This window comes from Phascolarctos cinereus, unplaced genomic scaffold, assembly GCF_003287225.1.
Source record: "Phascolarctos cinereus isolate Bilbo 61053 unplaced genomic scaffold, phaCin_HiC Scaffold_3;HRSCAF=262, whole genome shotgun sequence".
Taxonomy (NCBI): domain Eukaryota; kingdom Metazoa; phylum Chordata; class Mammalia; order Diprotodontia; family Phascolarctidae; genus Phascolarctos; species Phascolarctos cinereus.
Genome location: NW_027555736.1, coordinates 87665906 through 87689184, shown reverse-complemented (window position 1 = coordinate 87689184; position 23279 = coordinate 87665906). Strand labels below are relative to the sequence as shown.

General features: G+C 39.3%; 1 pseudogene; it reads right to left on the bottom strand.

The window, feature by feature from the left end:
- Positions 1–17426: 17426 nt before the first annotated feature.
- The window catches only part of LOC110209614 (eukaryotic translation initiation factor 3 subunit C pseudogene), a 54244-nt pseudogene continuing 48391 nt past the window's right edge, over positions 17427–23279 (bottom strand).

Sequence of the window (23279 nt, the reverse complement as noted above, 5' to 3'; positions counted from 1 at the left end):
GATTATTCCATTCCCAATTAATTTTTAATTAATCCATGCTTCAGAGCCCCTTTGTTGAATGCAATTTTATTGCATTATGGTCTGAAAAGGATATATTTAATATTTCTGCTTTTCTACATATGTTTTTGAAATTTTTATGCCATAAGACATGGCTAATTTTTGTGAAGGTGCCATGTATAGCTGAGAAAAAGGTATACTCATTCCTATTCTCTTTCGATAGTCACCAGAGACCTATCATATCTAACTTTTCTAAAATTCTATTTCTCTCCTTAGCTTCTTTTTTGTTTATTTTATGGTTAGATTTATGTAAGTCTTAGAGGAGTAAATTGAGGTTTCCTGCTAATATAGTTTTACTGTCTATTTCCTCCTATAAGTCCTTTAATTTTTCCTTTAAGAATTTGGATGCCATGTCATTTGATGCATATATGTTCAATATTGATATTAACTGTCTGTGGTGCCTTTTAGCCAAATGTAATTTCTCTGATTATGTCTTTTAATTGGGTCTATTTTTGCTTTTTCTTTGTCTGCAATCATGATTTCTACCCTTACCTTTTTCATCTCGATTGAAGCATAGCAAATTCTGCTCCAAAAATTTTAACTTTGTGTGTCCTACTTCAAATGTGTCTCTTGTCATTAATACATTGTTGGATTCCATTTTATAATCCATTCTTCTATCCTCTTCCATTTTAATGGGTGAGTTCATCTCATCCATATTTAGTTATGATTGCTGAGTGTTTCCCTCTATCCTATTCTCTTCTATTCATCCTTCTCTTTTTTATCCTGTGCCCTCCTCAAAAGTCTGTTTTGCTTTTGACCACTGACTCTGTTAATCTATCCCCCCCTATAAACCCTTCTCTCTGTATCTTTTTCCCTTCCCCTCCTACTTCTTGTTAGGTAAGATGAATTTCTATGCCCAACTGTATACATATCTTCCTTCTTTGAATCTGTTCTGATGAGAGTGAAATTCAAGCATTCCCTATTCTCCTCCCTTGCTATTTTCTCCTCCATTGTAAAAACTCTTCCTATTAATATGCATGAAATTCCCAAGTACTTTTAGGAAAAGGTTGCTCTCAGCATAAAATTAACTGGACTAATTGATGTCTCTAACCTAAATCACTTCTCCTCTGACATCATAATTCCATTTGAGCCTTCTTCCTCCCTCCCTCCCTCCCTCTTTCCTTCCTTCCTTTCTTAACAGTTTTCCTAACATTGAACCAATATTAGATTTCTCTCTCTCTCTCTCTCTCTCTCTCTCTCTCTCTCTCTCTCTCTCTCTCTCTCTCTCTCTCTTCTTCTCTCTCTTTCTCTCTCTTTCTCTCTTTAGACTTTCCTCACATGTACATATAATACAAAGAGATTATTTCAAAGTGTATTAAATACATACTTATCTATATATATATAAAGGCCCATGACTGATGGTGGTTACAGCAATCAGTTTGGCTTGTGAAGAGATTCCAATAAGGAAGCAAATACTGGCCAAATGATCTGATACATACCATGCTTCTCCTTTCCCAAACAACAGAAGTTTTTTTAAGAGTTTCCACTGAAAATATGATCACTGAAGGGAAGAAGCAAAGAGAGGTTCTGTGTAACATTGCTGGGGGGTGGGGTGGTATTGACCATGAGTCTATATCATAACCTGCTTGGTAGAAGACTGCTATGGGTGTGCTCCATGACTAGATATTGCAGATTTCCACTTCAAGAATGAAAGGCAGGACATCAATGTTATTATTTTGTCACCTCATTATAAAAATAATTGGGTAGAACAAGGAGTTTAGTTGGTTGAGAAAGTTGTTCTGAAAGTAGGGCTCTCCCAACTGAAGGTTTCTGCGTGTATAGAGTCCATGAGAGTTCGTTAGCTTCCTAAGCTGTACAAATAAGAAAAAAGGTAACACAATGGATCTCTCTGAATCTGCAGTCTATCTTCAGCAGGAGAGCCATTAGGAACTGTACAAGTTCAAAAAAAGCTGGTCTGGGGATTGTGATCACTTACAAGACAAGGATGAAGGAAAAACATTTCTGAAGAAAATCTTAAAGCATTGAAATTCTGACAACCAGATCAACACCATGCTCTACCCTGAGTCCAAGTCAAGGAGACAAGACTTTTCATCCTCCACAGGTTGAACAAAGCTCACAAAGGTGGCACAAAGTCCACTTGTTGCCAGAACATGCATTATTCACACATTCACTGAAGCTGAGTTTGCTCAGGTAGAAGAAAGGAGGCATTGAAGGTTAGAGCAGGAAGGAGTACTTCTGCCTGACAGTTTACAGAACTCCTACTTCAGAGTATGCTTGTATATACTTGTCCTGCTGGCAAGCAGTGAATTGTTACTTGGCTGGCTTGTTAGGAGATTAAGTTTAAAAAAAAAAGATGAAAAAGTCTTTAGAAAAAAAGATTGAATATAACTGACCCCCTAGGAAGAAGCAGCAATAACTAATGGGTACTACATTTGTCTAATTAATCTTCTTGTCAACAAAATGGTTATTTGGCTGTGCCAGCAGTGACATCATCCCACAAATATGCTAGCTTGGTTAATTCTGAGCATGTAAAGAATTATGTTGACCCAACCCAGCACATCTCAAAAAGACCTGTATGTTCCATGTGATTTTGAGTCATAGACTACTGTTTACCAGTGCCTAGATTGAGGAGAAAAAAAAGATTCCACATTGGATGGCAAAGGACACTTGGCATTTTCATGGGGGCAAATAGGGAGGGAATTACAGGAAATTGTTGTATATCATAATTCAGGGCAGTGTGATTAACTTCACAAGGGATTCTACAACATTGCCAAAGTGATGGGATTAGCTAGTATGGTTCTAGAATGCAGGTAAGAATCTGTGAATTGGCCTTAGCTTACTTATGTGAAGGATGAAAAAGCTGGAGTAGACAACGTCTAAGGTCCTTTCCAAGCCTTGAGATTCTAGGACTATTGGATCCAAGTATTCTGCCCTTTCCTTGACTGTTTAAACTGTGGAGCCCTTAGTTTTCCTGACTTCAAATGGCAAGAAAACATTTTCAGTTTTACATGAGAGAGCTAACCATTTAACCAAGGCATCTAGGCCAAGCTTCTATGTGGGAAGACCATTTTACAGATTAGGAAACTAAGGTTAAGAATGGTCCAGTTGCTTAGCCACATCACATGGGTAATAAGTAACAGTCAGTATTCTGAGATCCTTTGACTCCAAATCCAGTATTCTTCCCACTGTGCTACGATCTAGAGTCAGAGGGTTTCTTTTCCCCCATGTGACCTTTACCACATCGCTTCATCCCCATGGGTAGCAGTTTCTCTATCTCTAAAAGGATCCAGTGAGATGACCTTTTAAGTTCTTTCACATTTTGGGTCCTCTATGAGTGACTGCCCAGTCTGTCCAGGGTACCCAGGGAATTCCAAGGTATTTGATTTAGGATTCCAAGAAAATAGCTTTAAGCTTCTCATCTTCTTCAGGAGAGATACTAACTTATCACCAGGAAAAGTAGGGATGGAAAATGAGAGGAGCTTAACCCTAGTACCACAGTGGCACTAATGGGGTTGATAAAGGCTTTTAATTCACAGTAGTTATTTGCTTCTCCTTTTGAAATCATGTATTCCAGCAGAGAATGAAATGATTATTTTCCATATGGCCTCATCCCCACCCTCACTAGAGTGAGTCTTCAAGAAGCTCCTGCTCCTTTAGGAATGTCCAGAGTCATCCAAAGCCAATTCCAGCTTCACTGTGAGAGGACCCCACACTTCTACTCAAAAGCCACAAGATGGCAATGTTTCTGAACCTTTTGCCTGCCTCTGCCCAAATTAGTTGGCAGCTCTCAGGGTATTGTTGCATTTCTGAAGGAATAAAGGTCACTAGGCTTTAATCCAGAGATTGGAAAGGGACTGGTTTGCATATCCCTCCCCTCCCCTCCTTGTAACACAATATTGGTTGCTAAAGTAAAACTTTGCTCTGTTGCCTGATGAGATTGGTTTAGCCATAGCAGAGATGCTCTGGGATAATTAGGGGAATGGTTAAAAGTTTGTGCTGCAATTTTCACCCCTAACTACCCCTACCTTCAACTTCTACCCCCTTTGCAGTTCAGGTTTGTTGTGGGATATTCAGGACAAATAGATGTGGAAAATGCATTGATCACCCTGGCTTGTTCAGTCCTTGGCAGAGAAAGAGCAGCTTTGTTCATTTTTAACTAGTAGTTGTGGTACAACTGACCTTCCCCTCATCCTCTGAACCCTTTTCTCTCCCTGCCCCCCAACTTGGTATCTGGCTAGCTATAGGCAGCCCAAACCAGAACAGGACAGGATAACTGAACCACATTCCTCCTCTCTGGTGAACAAGACTCCCTAGGAACCCACAGAAGGTCAATGAACAAGTATGTACTTCTTTAGCTCTTCTTTCTGGCTGCTTCCAAGTTAATTAGTAGCTAGGGTGGTCAGTTACCCACTTTATAATGGAATGTAAATCATTCCCCCTTCCCCCTCCCTACATGGAAGAGGTGTGAATTCTGATCAATAAAGTATCCATTGCTCACATAGGTGAGAGATGAGCCATCCAACCTGGTTGCATTCACTGGACTCATTGCCTAGAAAGTCCCCAAAGAATATCAAATCCAGGAGCTAAACACGGACTAATTCTTAGAACTGACAGGTCTGTACTTTTCCTTTAATGTACATCTACAGGTCCATAAAGCACATGCATATGTAGTAAAGAAAGAAATTTGCAGAAAAGTTTGGGTCTAAGTGTATATGCCCATTTCTTTCATTTTAACTAGATATGGTTTCATGGCTGTGGGGAAATCCCAAGTTAGGGATTCCTCTAAATGCATATTTATACCTCCTCTACAATGTAGTTGCCTAGGGGCACTGAGAGATTGGGTGACTTGCCTGGGGTCACCCAACCAGAATTCTTTAGTTATGACATCATTTTGCCTCTACTTGAAATTTAAGGCTTTTAAATCCTTGGCTCAATTGGAAAAACAAGAATATTATCTTTAATGCAACCCAATGCAATACAATTCAAATAATGCAATAGGCTGAACATTTAGAACCGTAATGTAAAATTAGACTTCAGCTACATAATCAGCCCCCAAGAGAAATATGATCAAAACTTCATTTTTTTGTCCCCACCCATTCAATCATCATTTATTCAGTGTCTACTGTGTTCCTTCCAGACAGTGGGCTAGAGACTGGGAAAACAAAGGCAGGAACAAAAAGTGTCTCTGCCCTTGAGGACCTTACAATCTACTCAATTTAAAAGGCAAGCTAAAGTAACTTCATGGCTTACCGAATCGTTTTCACAGCCTTCCAAAACTAAAGGTAACTTACACATCTGTATCCCCTTTGTTTGGATCACTTTTTTTTATTGGCTTTGTAAGCATCTACAGACTTCTTAAAAGATGAGTTTCATCCATTTCTCACAGGGAGCAACTGACAGAGAAAGAGAGAATCTGAAAAATGTTACCAGGAATGAAGGGAAAATTGTAGAATCAACTAGTAGATTATAATTCAAAGAATTTTGCTGAAATATCATTGAATCCTGCCACTGCAGTGCTCAATCTCCTTTGCTGTAAAAGCTTTAATTTCCCTCTTTCTAAGTTATAACACTGATGGAGTGCTCCTATGAATGTTCTTAAGGGCTATGCCATGGACTGTCATGATAGACTGGATTGTTGGGAAGAATTCACTGTAGGATGCCCATAAGGTCCCATTGATTCTTCTGAAAATCAATGCTTCCTAAATAAGTGAAGTATGTAAAAAGGACCAAAGGACTTTGCAGTTAGTCAGATGGCATCCTCTTACCTTCCCAGAATAAGCCTTTTCATATTATAGGTCAAATCAAATCGGTCAATCCTAGAATCATCAATCAATGCTAGGTTCTACAGCTGGACCATTCCATGGAGGCCATTTAGTTTGAGTAGGAAACTAACCCAGGGAGGGAAAAGAATTCCCTCAGCTTACCCATCTAGTAAATAACAGACTCGGGATTATGTATTTGAATAAGTTCTATGACAGTGAAAATCTCCATGTGAGCAAAATCTTTGTGTTTCTATAGATGATCCACTGATTGTGCTGTATGGTACAAGGGAAAGAGGATTGGATTAGAAGTCAGAAGACTTTAGCTCAAGTCTCACTTTTTAGATTAGCTGGCTATGTAGCCTTGGACAAATCTCTAAACTTTAGTTTACTAGCCTCTATGGTGAGGGGTTGGGACTCTACCATATCTAAGGTCCTTTTCTAACTCTGCCTGTTTATGATTCCATGACATGAAAAGGATTAGTATTAAAAAAACAAAACAAAACCCATACTCGTGATCTTATTTGATCCTCACTACCCTATGAAGTATAGGGGACAGGCATTATTACTCCCATTTAACAGATGGTAACACAGACATTGAGAGCAGAAGTGATTTGTCTGAGACTACATAGTTTAGTGGCAGATCTAGGAGTAGAATTCAGGTATCTTGATGCCCAGGCCTATACTCATCCTACCACCCCATACTTTTTTGAAATAGTAACAGATTAGATTACAAAAATGTAACAAAATTCTAGTCATGGGAAATGGGGACTAGACCTATAATATGGGGAATTCATAAGTGAAAAAAATTCCATCTATCATTGAAGGTCATCATCTTCTCTAAAATGTATCATCTTAGAAAGTTGCCTAGCTAACTTCTTGAGAAGATAAATGATTTGCCCAAGATCACATAGTCAGTGTCACATAGCCAAGACTCCATGGCTCCAAGGCCAGCTCCCATGGTGCTATGCTGCCTCTCATCTACATAGCCCCGTAAGGTTTACAAAACCCATTTCTGACAGCAAGGACTGAAGGATTTATTATTATTATTATTCCTGTTTTATAGATGGGGCCAATGCTATGGTGAGTCAACATGACCATGGTTGGAGAGAGAGCTGGCTTCTGAGTAAGGAATTCTTGGATTCAAGTCATTCCTGTAACACATACTGGATGTGTGACACCAGGCATATCACTCCAGCTCTTGGTGACCCAGGCAGCTCTGTAACCCCAAAGAGCAGAGCAGGGGCTCCCTGTACTGGTAGAGGGAGTCCTCACTGAAAGTTCCCTCTACCACAGTTGAGGCAACGGAGGCACGGAGAGGTTAAGGAGCTTGCTTGGGCTCATACAACTGCTGAGTGTCAGAACGGGAATCAAACAGGCCCTACCACAGGTTAAGCTGCAGGTAACGTGTTTTTCATCCACAGCAACTCTGGAAGACCTTTTACTAAATCATAGGGAGATTGTAATCAGTTGATTCAGGGTCCAGCCTTCACTGCTTTGTAGGTGCCTGCTGCTAGGCAAAAGGATCATAGGTCAGAGATGTAGAAATGAAAAGGATTTAGACTATATGTTGGATTTTATTATAGTGGAAATTTGATCCATTCCCTCCCTTTCCTGAGAGATATTAAGCAGACGGCAGGCAAGGAACATCTTGCCTGGGAAGGTATTCAGGAAAAGGTTGTAACCACTCATCCCCAATGCTTTATAAATTGGGATAGTCACTCTCACAAAACCACTTGTCAGAAATTCAGCCCCTCCCCACAGAAAGACACACTTCTGGGAACAGCCAATTGCTAAACATAGCTATTTTGCAAGATGAATGTCGTGAAACTGCTTTGTTCGTGCCTTTGTCTTGGTAATAGGCTAACACTCTTGAAGGATGGTTTTCCCCTTAATGTTTGTGCTGCATCCTATCCTTTTAAGGTCCTTTCTCTCTCTGAGCAGGCCCCCATATATATTGTCTCAGGGCCCATTATGCCAGGGAGCGAGTGATTGCATTCTCTGCTGGCAAGTGGAAGTCAAGTCCAATAATTAAGAACCACGCCAGCAAGAAGAGAGATGCCTGTGGTTAACATGGCTAGGAAGAGATCATTTGGTGCCTCAGGATAATTACTGACTGATGAAGCACTGAAAAAAAAAAGTTTTACTGTTTAGTGTATTCTCAGTGTAATGAACCACTTACCCAAGTGTCGAACACATTTCAGTATAAACATACACCCTAATCTGAGTTTTTATTTGTAGATATTAAACTGAATGCTTTGTAGTGAATGTGCCAGTTAAGGTATACATGACGAATTTTTTTTTTTTGTGGAGATGTGATGTAGACTGTCATCCAAGAACTCATTTTACAGTTCCTCGAGAAGTATCCTAAAATTAGAAAAAAAAAATTCTTTTTGAACCAGACTTGTAATCCCATAGGCATAGAGAACTTCTCTTATGGAACATTCCATTTTCCAAACAGAAAAATATTATAAAGAAAAAAGAATTAGGTGAAATGTGGCTTCTTATTCAGTATTGTTATAAGAGTTTGTTTTAAGTTGGAAGTGGGACGGTGAGAGATAGTCCAAGAATAGACCTTGGAGTGAGGAAGTACTGGGTACAGGTTCTCCCTGTTTCTGACACTTAACTACCTGTGAGTCCCTTCATTCCCTAAACAACTTTCTAAAACCATGAATTAAAGAAGCATTGCTGATCTGCTGTGATGGAGGTGGTTTAGGGATGAAATCACAGATCTGGACACACATACATTAATAGGGGGATTAAAGTTCCTTATCTTATTTTGCTGCCATAACCCAAGTTTCCAGCTAAGTCACCTGAGGCATTTTGCTTGCTGTTTGTTGCTTGGGGGTAACTGGATTGGTGAAGAAAATGCTGAGGCCAGGCTGTATGGTCAGGATCCAGGGTCAGGAATTGGTGGGAAGAGAGTTTAGCAGGGGTGGGGAGCCTGCAGCCTCGAGGTCTCATGTGGCCCTCTAAGTCCTCAAGTGCAGCCGTTTGACCGAATCCAAACTTCACAGAACAAATGCTCTGTTTGGATTTGGTCAAAGGGCAGCACTTGAGGATCTAGAGGGCCACATGTGGCCTCAAGGCTGCATGTTACCCATCTCTGGTGAGCTAAGTTCCTTCCTAAGTAAGAATGTCTCTTTTCCCCAAGGCTGTCGTAGCAATCTCACCCCTCATGTAGGTACATAGTCTTGTGTCAGCATCATCTCCACCACCGGAGTCACACCTTAGCAACAACATGCAAAATTCCCGAAGGACTTTGTTGGACACCTAGGTTAAGCTGCTGCTTCAGTCTCAGTGTGATGTGGAAGTGAGTATGGATTCTAAAAGGCTATCCCACTGGAACAGAAGCTCTGGCAGCTGCTGCCACCTGGTTTTTAGCCACAATCACTCCTGAAGATCATTTATGGTACTGTTATCAAGGGTTTGTGATGGGCTTGGGTGATAAAAGGCCTCATTGTGATAAAAGGGCAAACTCATGAAGGACTGAAATAGTCTAAGTAAAAGAAAGAGGCTCTTTGGAGATGAATGCATTCAGCTTTAGACCGCTTGTCATTTCTTCCCTTTTCTTCCAGAAAAAGCAAAGAATCGTTCTTAAGAATATACAGAGACATTTCTATCAAAAAAGAAAAACAAAACAAAACAAAAGTTCTGAGTGGAGATTCTGGGTTCCAAGTGAATGGAAATGTTATGAGATTATATTTCATTTCCTCTCAAATTGGAATTTTTCTTCCCCATTACCTGGTAAATTAAAGCTAGTCATTAGCTACCACGGGTTCCCATTATGTACTCAGCAGAATCTTTGCTCCATGACTATCTTCCAAATTAAACTTGGAAGTTTCCAGGAAAATTCCAAGAAATGTTTAAATCACTCAGAAGTTAAACTAAAGAAAGGAAAGCAAAACAAAACAAAAAACCCTTTCCTCTCTTGCACAGCTTTCGCATTTCAACCACTGACAGTAGCAATAGGTTGCCTTTATCCCTGGGATAGGATTGGGTTTTTCACAAAGGGATAAGGCTGAGGTCATTGAAAAATTCTTCTGAACCGTAGCATGTAGATTTCAGTATAATTAGAACACAGTTAAGAAAGACTATTCAGGAAGGTCTTTGTTATAATGGATTCTAAATTTGAGCTTTGGGGAGGATCTTTGAGATTTATCTAGTCTAACCTCTTTATCAGAGAGGTTCCTAAAGGTAACTAGGTAGAGCTATAGATAGAGCACCGGGACTCAGAATCATGAAGATTAATCTTCCTGAGTTCAAATCTAGCCTCAGACATTTACTAGCTGTGTGACCCTGGGTTAATTACTTAGTGTACCTCAGCTTCTTTATCTGTAAAATAAGCTGAAGAAGGAAATGGCAAATACCACTCCAATATCTTTGTCAAGAAAACCCCAAATGGAGTCCCAAAGAGTTGAATATGTTTGAAACAACAACAACAACAACAACAACAACAACAACAACAACAACAACACAACACAAACATTTCAGTTAGTATGGGTTAGCCAAGATAAATAAATAAGTGATGTCCTTCAGGCCATAATAATTGTACTTTGACTATTACCATAAGAGCATAGGTTATTGCTGCAGAAAATGAAGGTACAACCAAAAGGAGCTGCTTTGTTACTTGGATGGAGCCATGATCTTATCATTATGGGAACCCACTCTAGTAATGCTGATCACATCCCACATCACACATATAGTCAAGCAAAACAGATGTCCATACTAGCCAAGTCCAAAAAAAAAAAGTCTCACTCTGCACTCTGAGTCCTTCACTTCTCTATCAGGGATAAATAGCATATTTCATCATTAGTCCCCTGGAATCATGACTGATGATTACATTGATCAGAGTTCCTTATTCTTTCACTCTTTATAATATTGTTATCATTGAATAAATCATTCTTCTGGTTCTGATCATTTCACTGTGCATCAGTTCATAGAAATCTTCCCAGGTCTCTGAAACCATTTCCTTCATAATTTCTTATAGTATAACAGTATTCTATCACATTTATATAACATAACTGATTCAGTCATTTCCCCAATTATTGGACACCCCCTTGAATCCTATTTTCTGCTACCTCAAAAAGAGCAATAAGTACTTTTTCATATCCTTAGAATTTTTTTTCCTTAGACTTAATCCCTCTGTTAATTTACTCAGCACTCTAATTTCCCCATCTCTCTTCTCTCCTTTCCTTCCTATTTCCCTGTTGAGTGAGATGTATTTTTGTACCCACATGTATAGGTATATATTCTTCCCTCCTTTGACTAGTTCAGATGAGAGTGAGGTTCAAGTGTCTGCCATTCCCCTACCTCTCTTCATTGTTTGTATAGATATCTACTTTTGTTCCTGTGTGAGATAATTTTCCTTAACTTTCCTTTTCCCTCCCTCCCCCATTCCCGGCATATTCTTCTTCCCCTACTTTTCTTAAGATTATTAAAATAGAGCAGAACTGGTCTGGTCTTTTAATTAAATTCCTTTTATCACCCCTAGTGATGACAGGGTTCAGTGGGGATACTTATCTCTTCTCCATCTTAGCATGTAAGCAGTTTGTTCTTGTTTATCAATGTTTCCCTTTTCTTGCTTTTCTTAACTCATGAGTTTAATTAAACTTCAGTATTCTGCATAGCTTTTGTCTTTTCCTCAGAAATGCTGGAAGTCCTTTATTTCATCAATGGTCAAATCCCCTCCTCCCTCCCTCTAGGATTATATTCAGTCTTTTTTTCTGAGTAAATTAAGGTTGGCTGTAAGTGTATATCTTTTCATCCGGGCTGGTAAATAATGTGTCTTTCTGACTTTATTCTCTCGGTACTTGAGATCTTTCTTTCTGACTACTTCTAGTATTTTTTCTTTGACCTGGAAGCTCTGAATTATGGCTATAATATTCCTGGAAGTTTCCAATGGGGAGTTTTCTTTCTGAAGGTGCTCAGTGAATTCTTTCCATTTGTGCTTTGCTCTTGCCCTCTGGTTCTAAGAGATCTGAGCAGTTTTTTTTTTTTTTTAGATTTCTTGAAATATGATAGCTAGGCTTTTGTTTTGGTCACAGCATTCAGTTTATTTAATGATCCTTAATTGTTTTTCCTTTAATTGTTTTCTGGGCCAGTTGTTTTTGTTTTGAGATACTTTATATTTTCTTCTATTTTTTGTTTTGTTTTGTCTTTTGACTTTGTTTTTATATTTTTTGTTTTCTAGTGGAGTCTTTGGCTTTTGTTTGGTCTGTTCTAATTTTCAGGGAGTTTTTTGGTTGTAGAACGTTTTGTACCGCTTGTGCCAAACTATCATTTTACTTTTGTAATTCTTTCTTCAGTAGCTCTCATTTCTTTTTCATTTGTTTTTCCTCTAGAACTCTCATTTCGTTGACCAAAAAAAAAACCACATTTAACTTGTTTGTTTGTTTGTTTGTTTTAACCTCTTGCTTCATCTCTTCTAGAAATTCTGGTTGAATTTTTTGTCCAACCTGAATTTTTCTTTGAGACTTTGCTTGTGAATGTTTTGAAGTTGTGCTCCTTTTTTTGAATTTGTGTCTTGAGCATCCCTGTCAGCATAATGGCTTTTTACGGTGAGATTCTTTTTTCCATTTGTTCATTTTTACAGCCTACTTCTTGACTTCTTTTGGTGAAAAAGTCTGGGCCAGTTCTATTGCAGATTTCTTTATGTGTTGACTGTGGTCTTGTTTCAGGATTTCAGGGACAGCTCAGACTGAGGACTTGCAGGTGCTTCCATAGTGGTCTAATCTAGGGTAAAGTCTGATTTCTGTCTCCCCGGTTTAAGATCTATAAGCTCTTGTGTTGGTGTTGGTGTTGTTTGTTTGTTTTGTTTGTTTGTTTGTTTTTGCTAGGCGATGGGGTTAAGTGACTTGCTCAGGATCACACAACTAATAAGTGTCAAGTGTCTAAGGGTCCTCTGACTCCAGGGCCAGTACTCTATCCACTGCACCGCTTAGCTGCCTCTGATCTATAAGCTCTTGACCTAGGTTTGGATTTGAGTAAGAGTAGTATCCTGTAGGACTTAGCTACTACCACCCTTCTGGAAAGGTCTGCTGGTTCACAGCTGTGATTCCCTTTTGGGCTGGGATTCCTAACCTAGTTATTCCTATGCAGGAATTAACCTGGTCTAGAAGCTGATTTGCTTTTGGAATCTGAGTTACGCTGCTGCTTCTTATTTCTGAATCTGCTACTCTCTTGGTGCACAGCCCAGGGACTGCGTTGGGGGTGGGGCACATGTGCACTCCTCATTTTGCTCAGGATCTGTGGACCCAGACCTGGGTAATGAGTGACAAAGCTTCCAGTTGGCACTTGTCTCCATTGAGGTGTTCCAGTGTGGATCTGATTCCTCCATTTGCCCTGATACACAGTCTTTCCTTACAACCTCTCCATGTGCTGGAATCCTGCATGTAACCTCCTAACCAGACCCATGCTCAGGGCCCACAGACTAGAAAAAGGACTCATAGTGACTTTTTATTGGATTTCCCTATTAGGATTTGGTCTGGTGTATTTTCTAGATCTGTTGGGCAGAGTTGTAAGGGAAAGCCTTCATAGTATTGCTTCCTGCTACTCCACCATCTTGGCTTTTCCCCAGTTAATGTTAAACAAATTTGTTTGTGGAAGATTTGTACCTAAAATGTAGAATACAGCATTAATAATATTTTTCTTCAACAACACACATTTGTATAAATGACTTGGTAATTTTTATGTGCTGCAAACTCATTTTGAATTAGTGTGATATAAATGTAAAAATCCCCACTGAAACCAATTCAATTTAACAAATATTTATCATATACCTATGATACCAAAGGTATCCAGAAGTAGAAGGAAAGGGTCCTGAACAAGGAAATTATTAAGAGTTATAGTGTAATTTCTACTGGTCAGGCCATATTTGAATTATTGCCTTCATTTCTAGGAACCACATTTTAAGAGTGACACTCACACATTGGAGAATATCCAGATTAGGGGACCAGAATGATGAAGAGTTTAAAAACCAAAGCATGTTAAGAATGATTAAGGAACTGAGGACATTTACAGAGAGAACAGAAGACTAAATATGTAGGGCTAGGGAGGAGGAGCAGGAAGGAGGCATACGTGACTATTGTCTTCAAATATTTGAGGAATTGTGAGGTAAAAGAATAGTGTTATATATGTGCATGTATACATATATGTATATTATATGCATATATAATTATCTATATGTTATATATGCATATGTAATTATAAATAATTATATATGCATGTGTGTATTATGTGTATATACATGTATATATGTGTATTGTGTGTATACATGCATACACACATATATGTGTGTGTGTATATATATGTATGTATGTGTGTGTGTGTGTGTGTGTGTGTGTATATATATATATATATATGCACAAAGTAAGGCTAACAAGTAAGATGAACTAGAAAGTCTGAAGTAAAGAGGCAAATGTTAACTCCATTACTGAAAATAGGTAACAGGTGTGGTCTACTCTCTAGCAAATACAGGTTTGTTCCCTTTCTAGAGGAATTCCAAATAATAGCCTGTCGTTTTATAACTGAAAGATTGTATAAGTCCCTCTTGGAAAGGACTCATTTTTGATGAGTGGGAGGGAGAATTATGCATATCTCCAGTTGTTTGTAGGTTACTATAATTCGCTTCTGTTGTTTTGAATTTTCCGTAGAGTGAAATAAAGGCTGTTCTATATCTGATATTAAGAATTTGATGCTCACATTAGGTCTAGGATCTTTTATGCATGTAACTCATGGTCTAGGGTCTATACAAACTGTGGGCTCACAAAGGAGAGCTGCCCCACAGTTAAGACTCTCTTTAGAAAGTGAATACACTTTGGACTTCTGAATGAGAAGTTCTCTTCCTGTTAGACCTGTATTGTCTGAATGAGTCACTGCAATGGAGGATGGGAGTAGGAAGATCCCAATTTATTGGTCTCCTGTGTCATAACTTTAGGCCCTTTACTGATCTTCCAAACATTGGGTCATGTGAGCTATCCTCTTCTTTTTTCAAGGGGTGTGCAGCTTTAGAATTCTCTCTCTAGATAGGTTGAATCTCTTCACTCTTGAAATTTTGTTACTCTTGAGTCAACTCCAAAGCTGATGCTGCCAAAGAAACCTCTCTTCTCTTCTAGAAGTCTGGATTCCAGAATCATACTCTTTGGGACATTTAGATTATTTATCCCCTTTTCCCCAACCATTTCCCACTTCCTTGCCCAATACACACACACACACACACACACAAATATACACACTGAGATTTCGAGTTCAGAAATATTGTTCGTGACCTCCCTCTCAGACCATATGGCCAGGCACAAATATGTTTCTACCATGTCTTTCACCAGAAATTCTCTATATTCCTCCACTATCCAGATAGTGTTTCCATATTTCAGATAGGGAAAATCTACTCTCAATTCTCTGGTGTCTGATCTGTGTTCAGAAGAAAAACAGAAAGGGAGAAAGGATCCAGGAACCTGAAATTCAGTAATCCCCCTCCCCCTGTACAAGCCACCTAGGCAGGTACATTCAACTTATCATATCAAATGAGATAATATTTTAAAGTACTTAGCACAGTGCATGGCAAATAGTTAAGTGTTTAATAAATATTTCCCTTCTCCATTTCCCCAAATGCTTCTCCTGCAAGGTACTCATTTACAAATTGTGGAGGGAGTAAGTGGGGGATGGAGATGGTAGAAAAAACTAGGGTTTGGCATTTTGGGATGTTGTATTCCATTAAGTAGAATATAAGCCCCTGAAGGGCAAGTACTGTTTCTCATTTTGTCTTTGTATTTTCAATGCCTGACACAGTGCCTAGCACATATTAGGTACTTAATAAATATTTATTGAATTGAAAGAGAGTCATAAAAGGACCATGGTTCAGAAAGGAATATTTTATTCAACAAAAACAGCATTGAGTAAAACAGGGGGTAGTGAAGTGGCTATTAAGAAGATTTCCTCATGTTATGAAATCTATGCACCAAAGTCAGGAAGCATAATGGAGTGTATTTACATAAAGATCAATAGAGGCAGAAACAGCAGCAATCTTATCATCGCTGTGTACTTCAGACCATCTTCAGACAGAAAAAGGAATGAGATGAAGAGTTAGGGAAATAGATCATAAGTTTGGCACACAGGCATGATATAGTAATGATGGAAGATTTCAATTATCTGACCATCTGCTGGAGCTCCCTCGCTGCCAAAAGCAAAGCAGCTAATAATTTCTTGACTTGCCTTAGTGATAATTTCCTCCTTCAAAAGGTAAAGGAACAAATTAAGGAAATTTTAGGCTGGATCTGATTCTTGTCAACTTGAAGGAACTCATTCCTAGGAATGATGGTGCCATTGGCCAAAATAGCCACTCTAGTTTATATTAGAGAAGTAAAGGAAAACCTTAAATTTGGGGACGGCAGGTTTCAAAGATTTCAGAGAAAGGTTAGGAGAGATTCCATTGGCTAAAAGTCTGCAGGGGAAGGTATCCTAAGAAAGATGGAAAAAGTCTCAAAAGCAAAATTCAGAAGACATATGGAAAAATTAATTCTGATAAGTAGAAAAAGGGGGACTAATAGATGAACCAACTTAAAATTTTAAGAGGCATATATATGAAATAGAAATAAAGGCAAACAACAGTGAACAAATACAAATTCATGTCATGATTCTCTAACAATAATGTCAAAAGTGAAAATGTTCAAAATGAGCTGAAGTTCATACAGAAATCTAAAAACAGCAGAATGGGTATGGGTTGTTTTTTTTTTATTGGTCTCTGGGTTGGATTTTTTTCAAATTCTATTGGAGAAAAGAGTCAAAAAAAGGATAGAACTGTTGCTTGGCATGGATGGAATGATAGAGAAAAACATTTCTTACTTTATTTCTCTTTTTTACTGTCTAGAAAAACATTCTTTGGAATGGAAAAGACTGAACAAATATTACTAATAGGAGATGTTACCTAAGGTAAGGATGGAGAGAAGAGAGGACCTAGCTGCTCCTGGTGAGCTCAAGCTATCTGACATAGGGGCACTATATTCTCAGGTCCTGAAGCACCTGGCAGATGGCATTGCTGATCCAATGTCAGTGATCTTTGAAAGACTGGTGGGAACAAGAGAGGTAGTACAAGGTAGGAGAAGGGCAATGTCTCATTTTTTAGGGGTAAGAGAATGGCCTCAGCAAACTGTAGGCCAATGAGCTTGAATTCAATTTCTGGCCAAACTCTGGAATGTATTATTAAAGAGAGGATTAGTCAACATTTAGAGAAGGAAGCAGTCAGCATAAAGTCATCCAGCACAAATCATGTCAGACTAATCTTATTTGTTTTAAAATCAAGTTTACTAAACTTAGGCCTAAGGGGAATTCTCTTACTATAGTTTACCTAGATTTTAACAGAACAGTTAATAATGTACTTCACGTTATTCTTATGGAAAAGAAGGAAACCTATGGATTGGATAATCATATAATTAAATGGATTCATAACTGGTTGAATGAGTAAATGCCAGAAAAAGTTATTAATGACTTGGTGTCACTTTGGACAGAAGTCTTTAACAGAATGCTCCAGGAATCCCTGCTTTCCTCTGTGTTGTTGTTGAGTTTTGTTATGAATTTTCATGTCTACCTGATTTAGACTTTTAATTACTCTGGATGAATGTTACGTTTCAGGGATTGCATGCCCTGAGGAAGTCAGTAGGAGGTCTGTGATTGCTGCTGGCAATAGCCTACCCAATGCATGTAGCCCCTTCATTTTCTTGGTAGCCATCTTTCTGATTTCTAAAATAACTTTTATAGGTACCCTGCTTATAGTGGAAAATGTGCTCATTGTTTTCCATCAAGCTATCAGCTGTTCTGCCAGCTACAGGGCCAGGTTCTGCTAGGCTGTGGGCTCAATGTGGTGTATCACCGCTTTCTGTGTTGGCTGGTCCAGAAAGGCCATAAGTTCTTCACTGATGACTTTGGAGTAAATTTTGCTGATTATAAAGTGAACAGTGTGTAGATCCAGCTGGAACATATCAGACAATATCTCCATGTTAATAGAGCCTTAGACATTGCTATAGATGAAAATATAGTTATGCAATGACTCTTCCTACGTATTTCTAACTAGTATGGTATGGACTTGGTTGGCCTCACAGAACAAATCCCAGATTTTCCCATTCATCTTCTCATTAATAATAAATTTGTGTCAAGTCTTCTAGTCACCCATCTTCATAGCTTAAGAAGGTGGTACTACATGTCCCCTCATTGACTTAGGTGGACCAAGTAAGAGCTGCTTCTCTCCCATTTGCAGTTGGTGGTGGAATTGTGTTTGCCGATCATGTAACTGCAGGCATCACTTTCATGAGCTGCCATGTATGGGATCTCCAGAAGCATGGCAGATACCAAACAGATGTTTTTAAGGAGCTTCAGGTTGATATGCAAGTGGAAGGGTACCTAGTATCAACACTCCACCTTCTCTTGCTTCTGTTTCCACTACTGCCAGTTCCTAAGCAGTAGACTCTATCCCAGGAGCTCCTTTTCATGGCCACTGGACTGAATGTCTGGGAGGGCATTGTGTGCATCCATGGCTAGGTCCTGAGAGAAGGCACAGATACCCAATTGTACCATGCTGCAATTAAAGGATCTGCACAGGAGGGTCTGCATGCTGAATGTTGTCCTGGAGGTGGCTCATGAGCACGAGGTCCCGAGCCTGGTACCAGTGGGAGTGAAAATCATGGTAGTAGATGTGACAGAGGATCCCACATGTCCCAATTCAGTCTGTCTAATGCTTGGCATTTATGTATTTGCATGCCTCTCTAGCAGCACAACTGAATTCTGCCCCTCATTTTCAGCCTGGTCTTTCTCTGACTTTAAGGGGGATGAGCCTTGTAGTCAGACTTGTAGTAGGTCTGGAGCAGATGATGAAGGTAGATATGGCAGATCTCTTTGGTTGCGCCTTTTTCCTGCAGGTAGCCCCAAACATGCTCATTGATGGCACAGATACAGGCCTTGCCTTTGAGATGCTCCACATCTTGGGAATGAGGATCTGATCTTGGAAAAAGATCCTTTCCATCAGAGTTAGGGTACAATCACGAACATAAAGAGGCTGCTCAGAGTTAGAAAGTTCTCACTCTTCCAGGATATTCTTTCCAACAAAGACATTGGGGTTTGCAAACAAGATGTACATCAGTTCATTGATACAGTCCAAGTGCTCCTGCCACATCTCTGACTTTGTGTATGTGACTGGGTTGGGGCTGTAATCACAGAGGGAAACAGTGATATTGAATTTGATCTTAAATTTGATCCCTCCATCCCCTAGATTATTTTCTGCTGTGATCTGAGCCAGCAGTTGCAACATCTTAATTTGGCCTACACGATCGGTTCCTTTTTTGCCATAAGCTTGCAGGATCTCTTTCATTTTCTTGACTACAATTGCCTGGGTAATCTTTGTTCCATCGGCAAACATTTTAAACTTCTCCTTGACCTGTGGTGCCCTGTCTCGAGCCTTCTCCCACTTTCTGCCTTCATTATCCTCTTCCTCTTCCTCATCTAGGTGCTTGGGTTTTTTATTTTGTGTCTCTGTAGACTTTTTGTCTGTGGTGCCCCTTTTTCAAGGAATTTTGAAGCCAGTAAAGTATATTTCCCATCCTCCTCCTCTGAGTCAGTTTCTGAGAAAATGGATTTTGAACCACAGTCTTTATCATCTCATAAATCCTCAGAGTCCTCATCTTCATCTTCCATCTCTTTGAAGAACTTGCAACTTTTCCTGGATGGTACCCTAGATGTCTTTTTCAGGAAATGGGTGGCACTGAGACCATGCTTATCCTGATCTGAAAGGAAGAACCTTCTGAATTCTCCTGATTTTCTTCAGTGTCTTCATCCACAAACTGCTCGGGGTTCTGCTTATGGTTGGTGAACTGGGCCTTGTAATCCCAATTATATTTATGGATCTTCTGACACAAGGTGCTCAGAGCCTTTCTTGTTCTTGATCAACTTTCCCTCCCATAGCTCATTGTACCCCAGATCAGCCAAAATGTGGATATAGAATTGGAAGACACTCCTTTTGTCCACAATGCTCTTGCCCTTTCCAGTTGCCTTACCAGTAGCTCAAATCCCTCAAGGCATTTAGTGACATCCCACATTTTCATGACATTCCATATGGTCCAGAAAAAATTGGTCAGCTCCTCAAACCTCTTGTCCTTTGTACTTTAGCATTCTTCTCATCTTCACTCAGCAGCAATGACTATTTGTCATAGTTGCCACCTATGGGCTTGGGTTCCAGTTCCTCCCTAGATGTCAAGGACTTGAAACTTGTTTAGGCCAGTGGAGAAAAACCATGACATAGTTCAGGTGCTCAAGAAGCAGTAGATCAAATGGGATGTAGATGTGGGCCAGCTCAGGAGACTGAGCCTCTTGTATTGTTTTAACATTTTTATCAGTGATGTGAATAAGTACATAAATGGCTTACATATAAAATTAGCAGATGGCACAAAGTTGGGAGAGAGAGCGAACTCAACGACATAATTAAGATTCCAAAAGTTCTTCATGGGATAGACCATTGGGCTAAATCAAATAGAATGGAATTTAAGGGATAAAGGCTGGACTTGTGATTTTGCTCTTAATAGAACTTCCCTGGTGAGAAAGCTTCCTTTACCAATGCAAATCTTCACCTAATGGTTTTAGAGTAGAACCTATAGTACCAGGAGGTTGAGTGGTTGCCCAGGGTCATAGCCAGAGGCAGAATCTGAAACCAAGTGGCCCTGGCTCCAAGGCTGGTTCTTTATTCATTAGGCCACCCGGCTTCTCAAGATGAAATTCAGTAGGGATAAATGTAACATCTTACTCTTGAGTCCAAAAATTCAACTTCACAAGAACCTGAGGGGAAATATGGAGACAGTGGTTTGCCTGAAAAAGATCTGGGGATTTTAGTTGATTTTAACCTCAGTATGAGTCAAGAGTATACTGTCGCAACTAATAATGTGATCTCAGCCTGCATTTTATGAGAAGCATAGATTCCAGAAATAAGGAGGTGATAGGTTCAGTGTCCTCTGCCCTGGTGAAAACACATTTGGGGAATTATTTTCAGTTCTTGGCATCCTTTTAAGGAGGTCATGGATAAGCTGGCAATCAATGAGAGAATGGCATGTGCTATGAAGATCAGTTTAAAGAACTGGAGAAATTTAGCCTGGAGAAAAAAAAAAGACTCGTGGAGGGACATAATAATTATCTTTAAGTATTTGAAGAGATGGCCTATGGAAGCTGGATTGTATTTATTCTGGTTGGCTTCAGGCAGCAGAACTAGGTGCCATGGGTAGAAGTTGTATGAAGCCAATTTAGCCTTCATGGTAGGAAAAACTAAACAACAAATGAGCTCTATCACAGTACAATGGGCTGCCCCCAGAAACTGTGGCTTTTCTAGGCTTCAATCAAAGGCAGAATGACCACTTGTGAAGTCTTATTAGAAAAGGAATTCTTTTTTCAGGTATGGCTGGACTAGACAGTCACTGAAGACTTTTTGTTCCACCTCTGAAATTCTGTGTTTTCCTAATGGAGAAATAAAGAAAATAAACAATGAAGAATGAATGCCATGCAATGCAAAAGGGTTCAGACTCCCTTTCCCCCATCCCCTTTGGCCCTGTGTTGTTTAAGGTTTTAATTTTGTTTTTAAATTGCACCAGATAAAGTCTTGAGTGGGAATTTATATTGCCAGAAAATGTTTAAATAAAAGTTTTCCAATAAATAGCATTTAGGGGAAAAAACCCTATGAATCTGTAAAGTTATAGGGAAACAGGTTTCATCTGGGTTATAGGGAGAAAAAACTGTTATAATAGGAAATATCTCAAAAATGGAATAGACTGCATGAGTGACTCAATTCCTTGTCTTTAAGAGGAACTGGATAATCATCTCTGAGACAATACAGGAGATTTACACATCAGGTTAACAGATTGGACTTGATAATATCTAAGGGTCTTTTCAAGCCTAAGAGTCTGGCAAATGACCACATGCTCAGCTTGTGACACCATAGCTTCTAGCCAACTTCTTATGCTCCAAGACTCCACTTTTCATTCCATTGATTTATTTTTCATTGCCTCAGATAAGGCTTGCATAATAACTGGCTGTCTATGTGCCAAAACTAACCAAAGCCCTTGGGGTATTTCTCACCTTCCTTGGGAAACAAAACTCTTGGCAGGTTAATTATAACCTCAGGGATCAATAGTCCTATCTAACATATTGCCACCTTTTACTCCATTTCTCTGACACTGACTAGTCAGAGCACAGAAGAGGTTCTTCTTCCTAATTCCTTGGAGACAAAGGGTAGGATTAAGATGCTTGTCATATGGAGAAGACTGCTGTATTTCCAGATTCCTGTTAGAGTTGGCTTGTGATTTCTGAAAGTTGACTCTTACTTCATTTGTTCAGTGTGACACCAAACAGAAGCTAAGAAGTCTTCATTACATTCCTTGAGAAAGAGCTGCGTATACTTAAAGAATATCAAGGGTCACTGAGGCTTAGAGGAGAAAAATGACTTAACCCAAGGTCATACAGCTGGCTAGTAAATAGCAAAACCTGGACTAGAATGCAAATGTCCTGGCCTCTCTCAGTCCAGGCCACTTTCCAGTGTGATTCAGTAATGAATCATAGTTCTCCATCAAGAAGACTCAGTTGTTGGCTTTAGCTTGCCCTGCTTTCTTTTTTCTTTTCTTTTTTTTTTTCTGGGTAATCAATATCAATTTATTAATTATAGCTAGCAAATATTTAATAAAATGATGGTCTTTGTCGGTTAACAATCAATGAGGGGGTGAACATATTATTGAGGAGGTGGGCAAACAGTCTTCAGCCCCTCCTGCTGAGAACTTGACCCAATCATGAGACTCAGCTGCCTCCAGCAATCTGAACAAAAAAACCCATCTCTACCCAAACTTCTTTAGTTGGTTTTCCCCTTCAAAAGCCATGTCACCCTAAATGCTAATGGAAGGTCCCAAGAACAACGGTTTATTTCCTAAAGGCAAGATCTTGTCTAGACTGAATTCTTTTTTTTTTTTGAATTTTTAATATAAATTTATTTATTTTTAGTTTTCAACATTCCCTTCCACAAGTTTCTGAGTTCTAAATTTTCACCCCATCTCCCCCCTCCCCCCACCCCAAGATGGCATGCATTCTTAATATCCCTTCCCCTACTCTGTCCTTTCTTCTATCTCCCTCCCCTTCTCTTATCCCCTTCCCCTTCTATTTTCCTGTAGGGCAGGATAGACTTCTGTACCCCATTTCCTATATTTATTTCCCAGTAGCATGTGAAAACATTTTTTTAAACATATGTTTTTAAAACTTTAGGTTCCAAATTTTCTCTCTTCCTCCCTCCCCACCCACCCTCATTGAAAAGGCAAGCAACTCAATATAAGTTGTACATGTGCAGTTATGCAAAACACGTCCATAGTAGACATGTTGTGAAAAACTAACTCTATTTCCCTTAATCCTATCCTGCCCTCCCATTTATTCTATTCTTTCTTTTGACCCTGTCTCTCCTCAGAAGTATTTACTTCTGATTAACCCCTTTCCCAATCT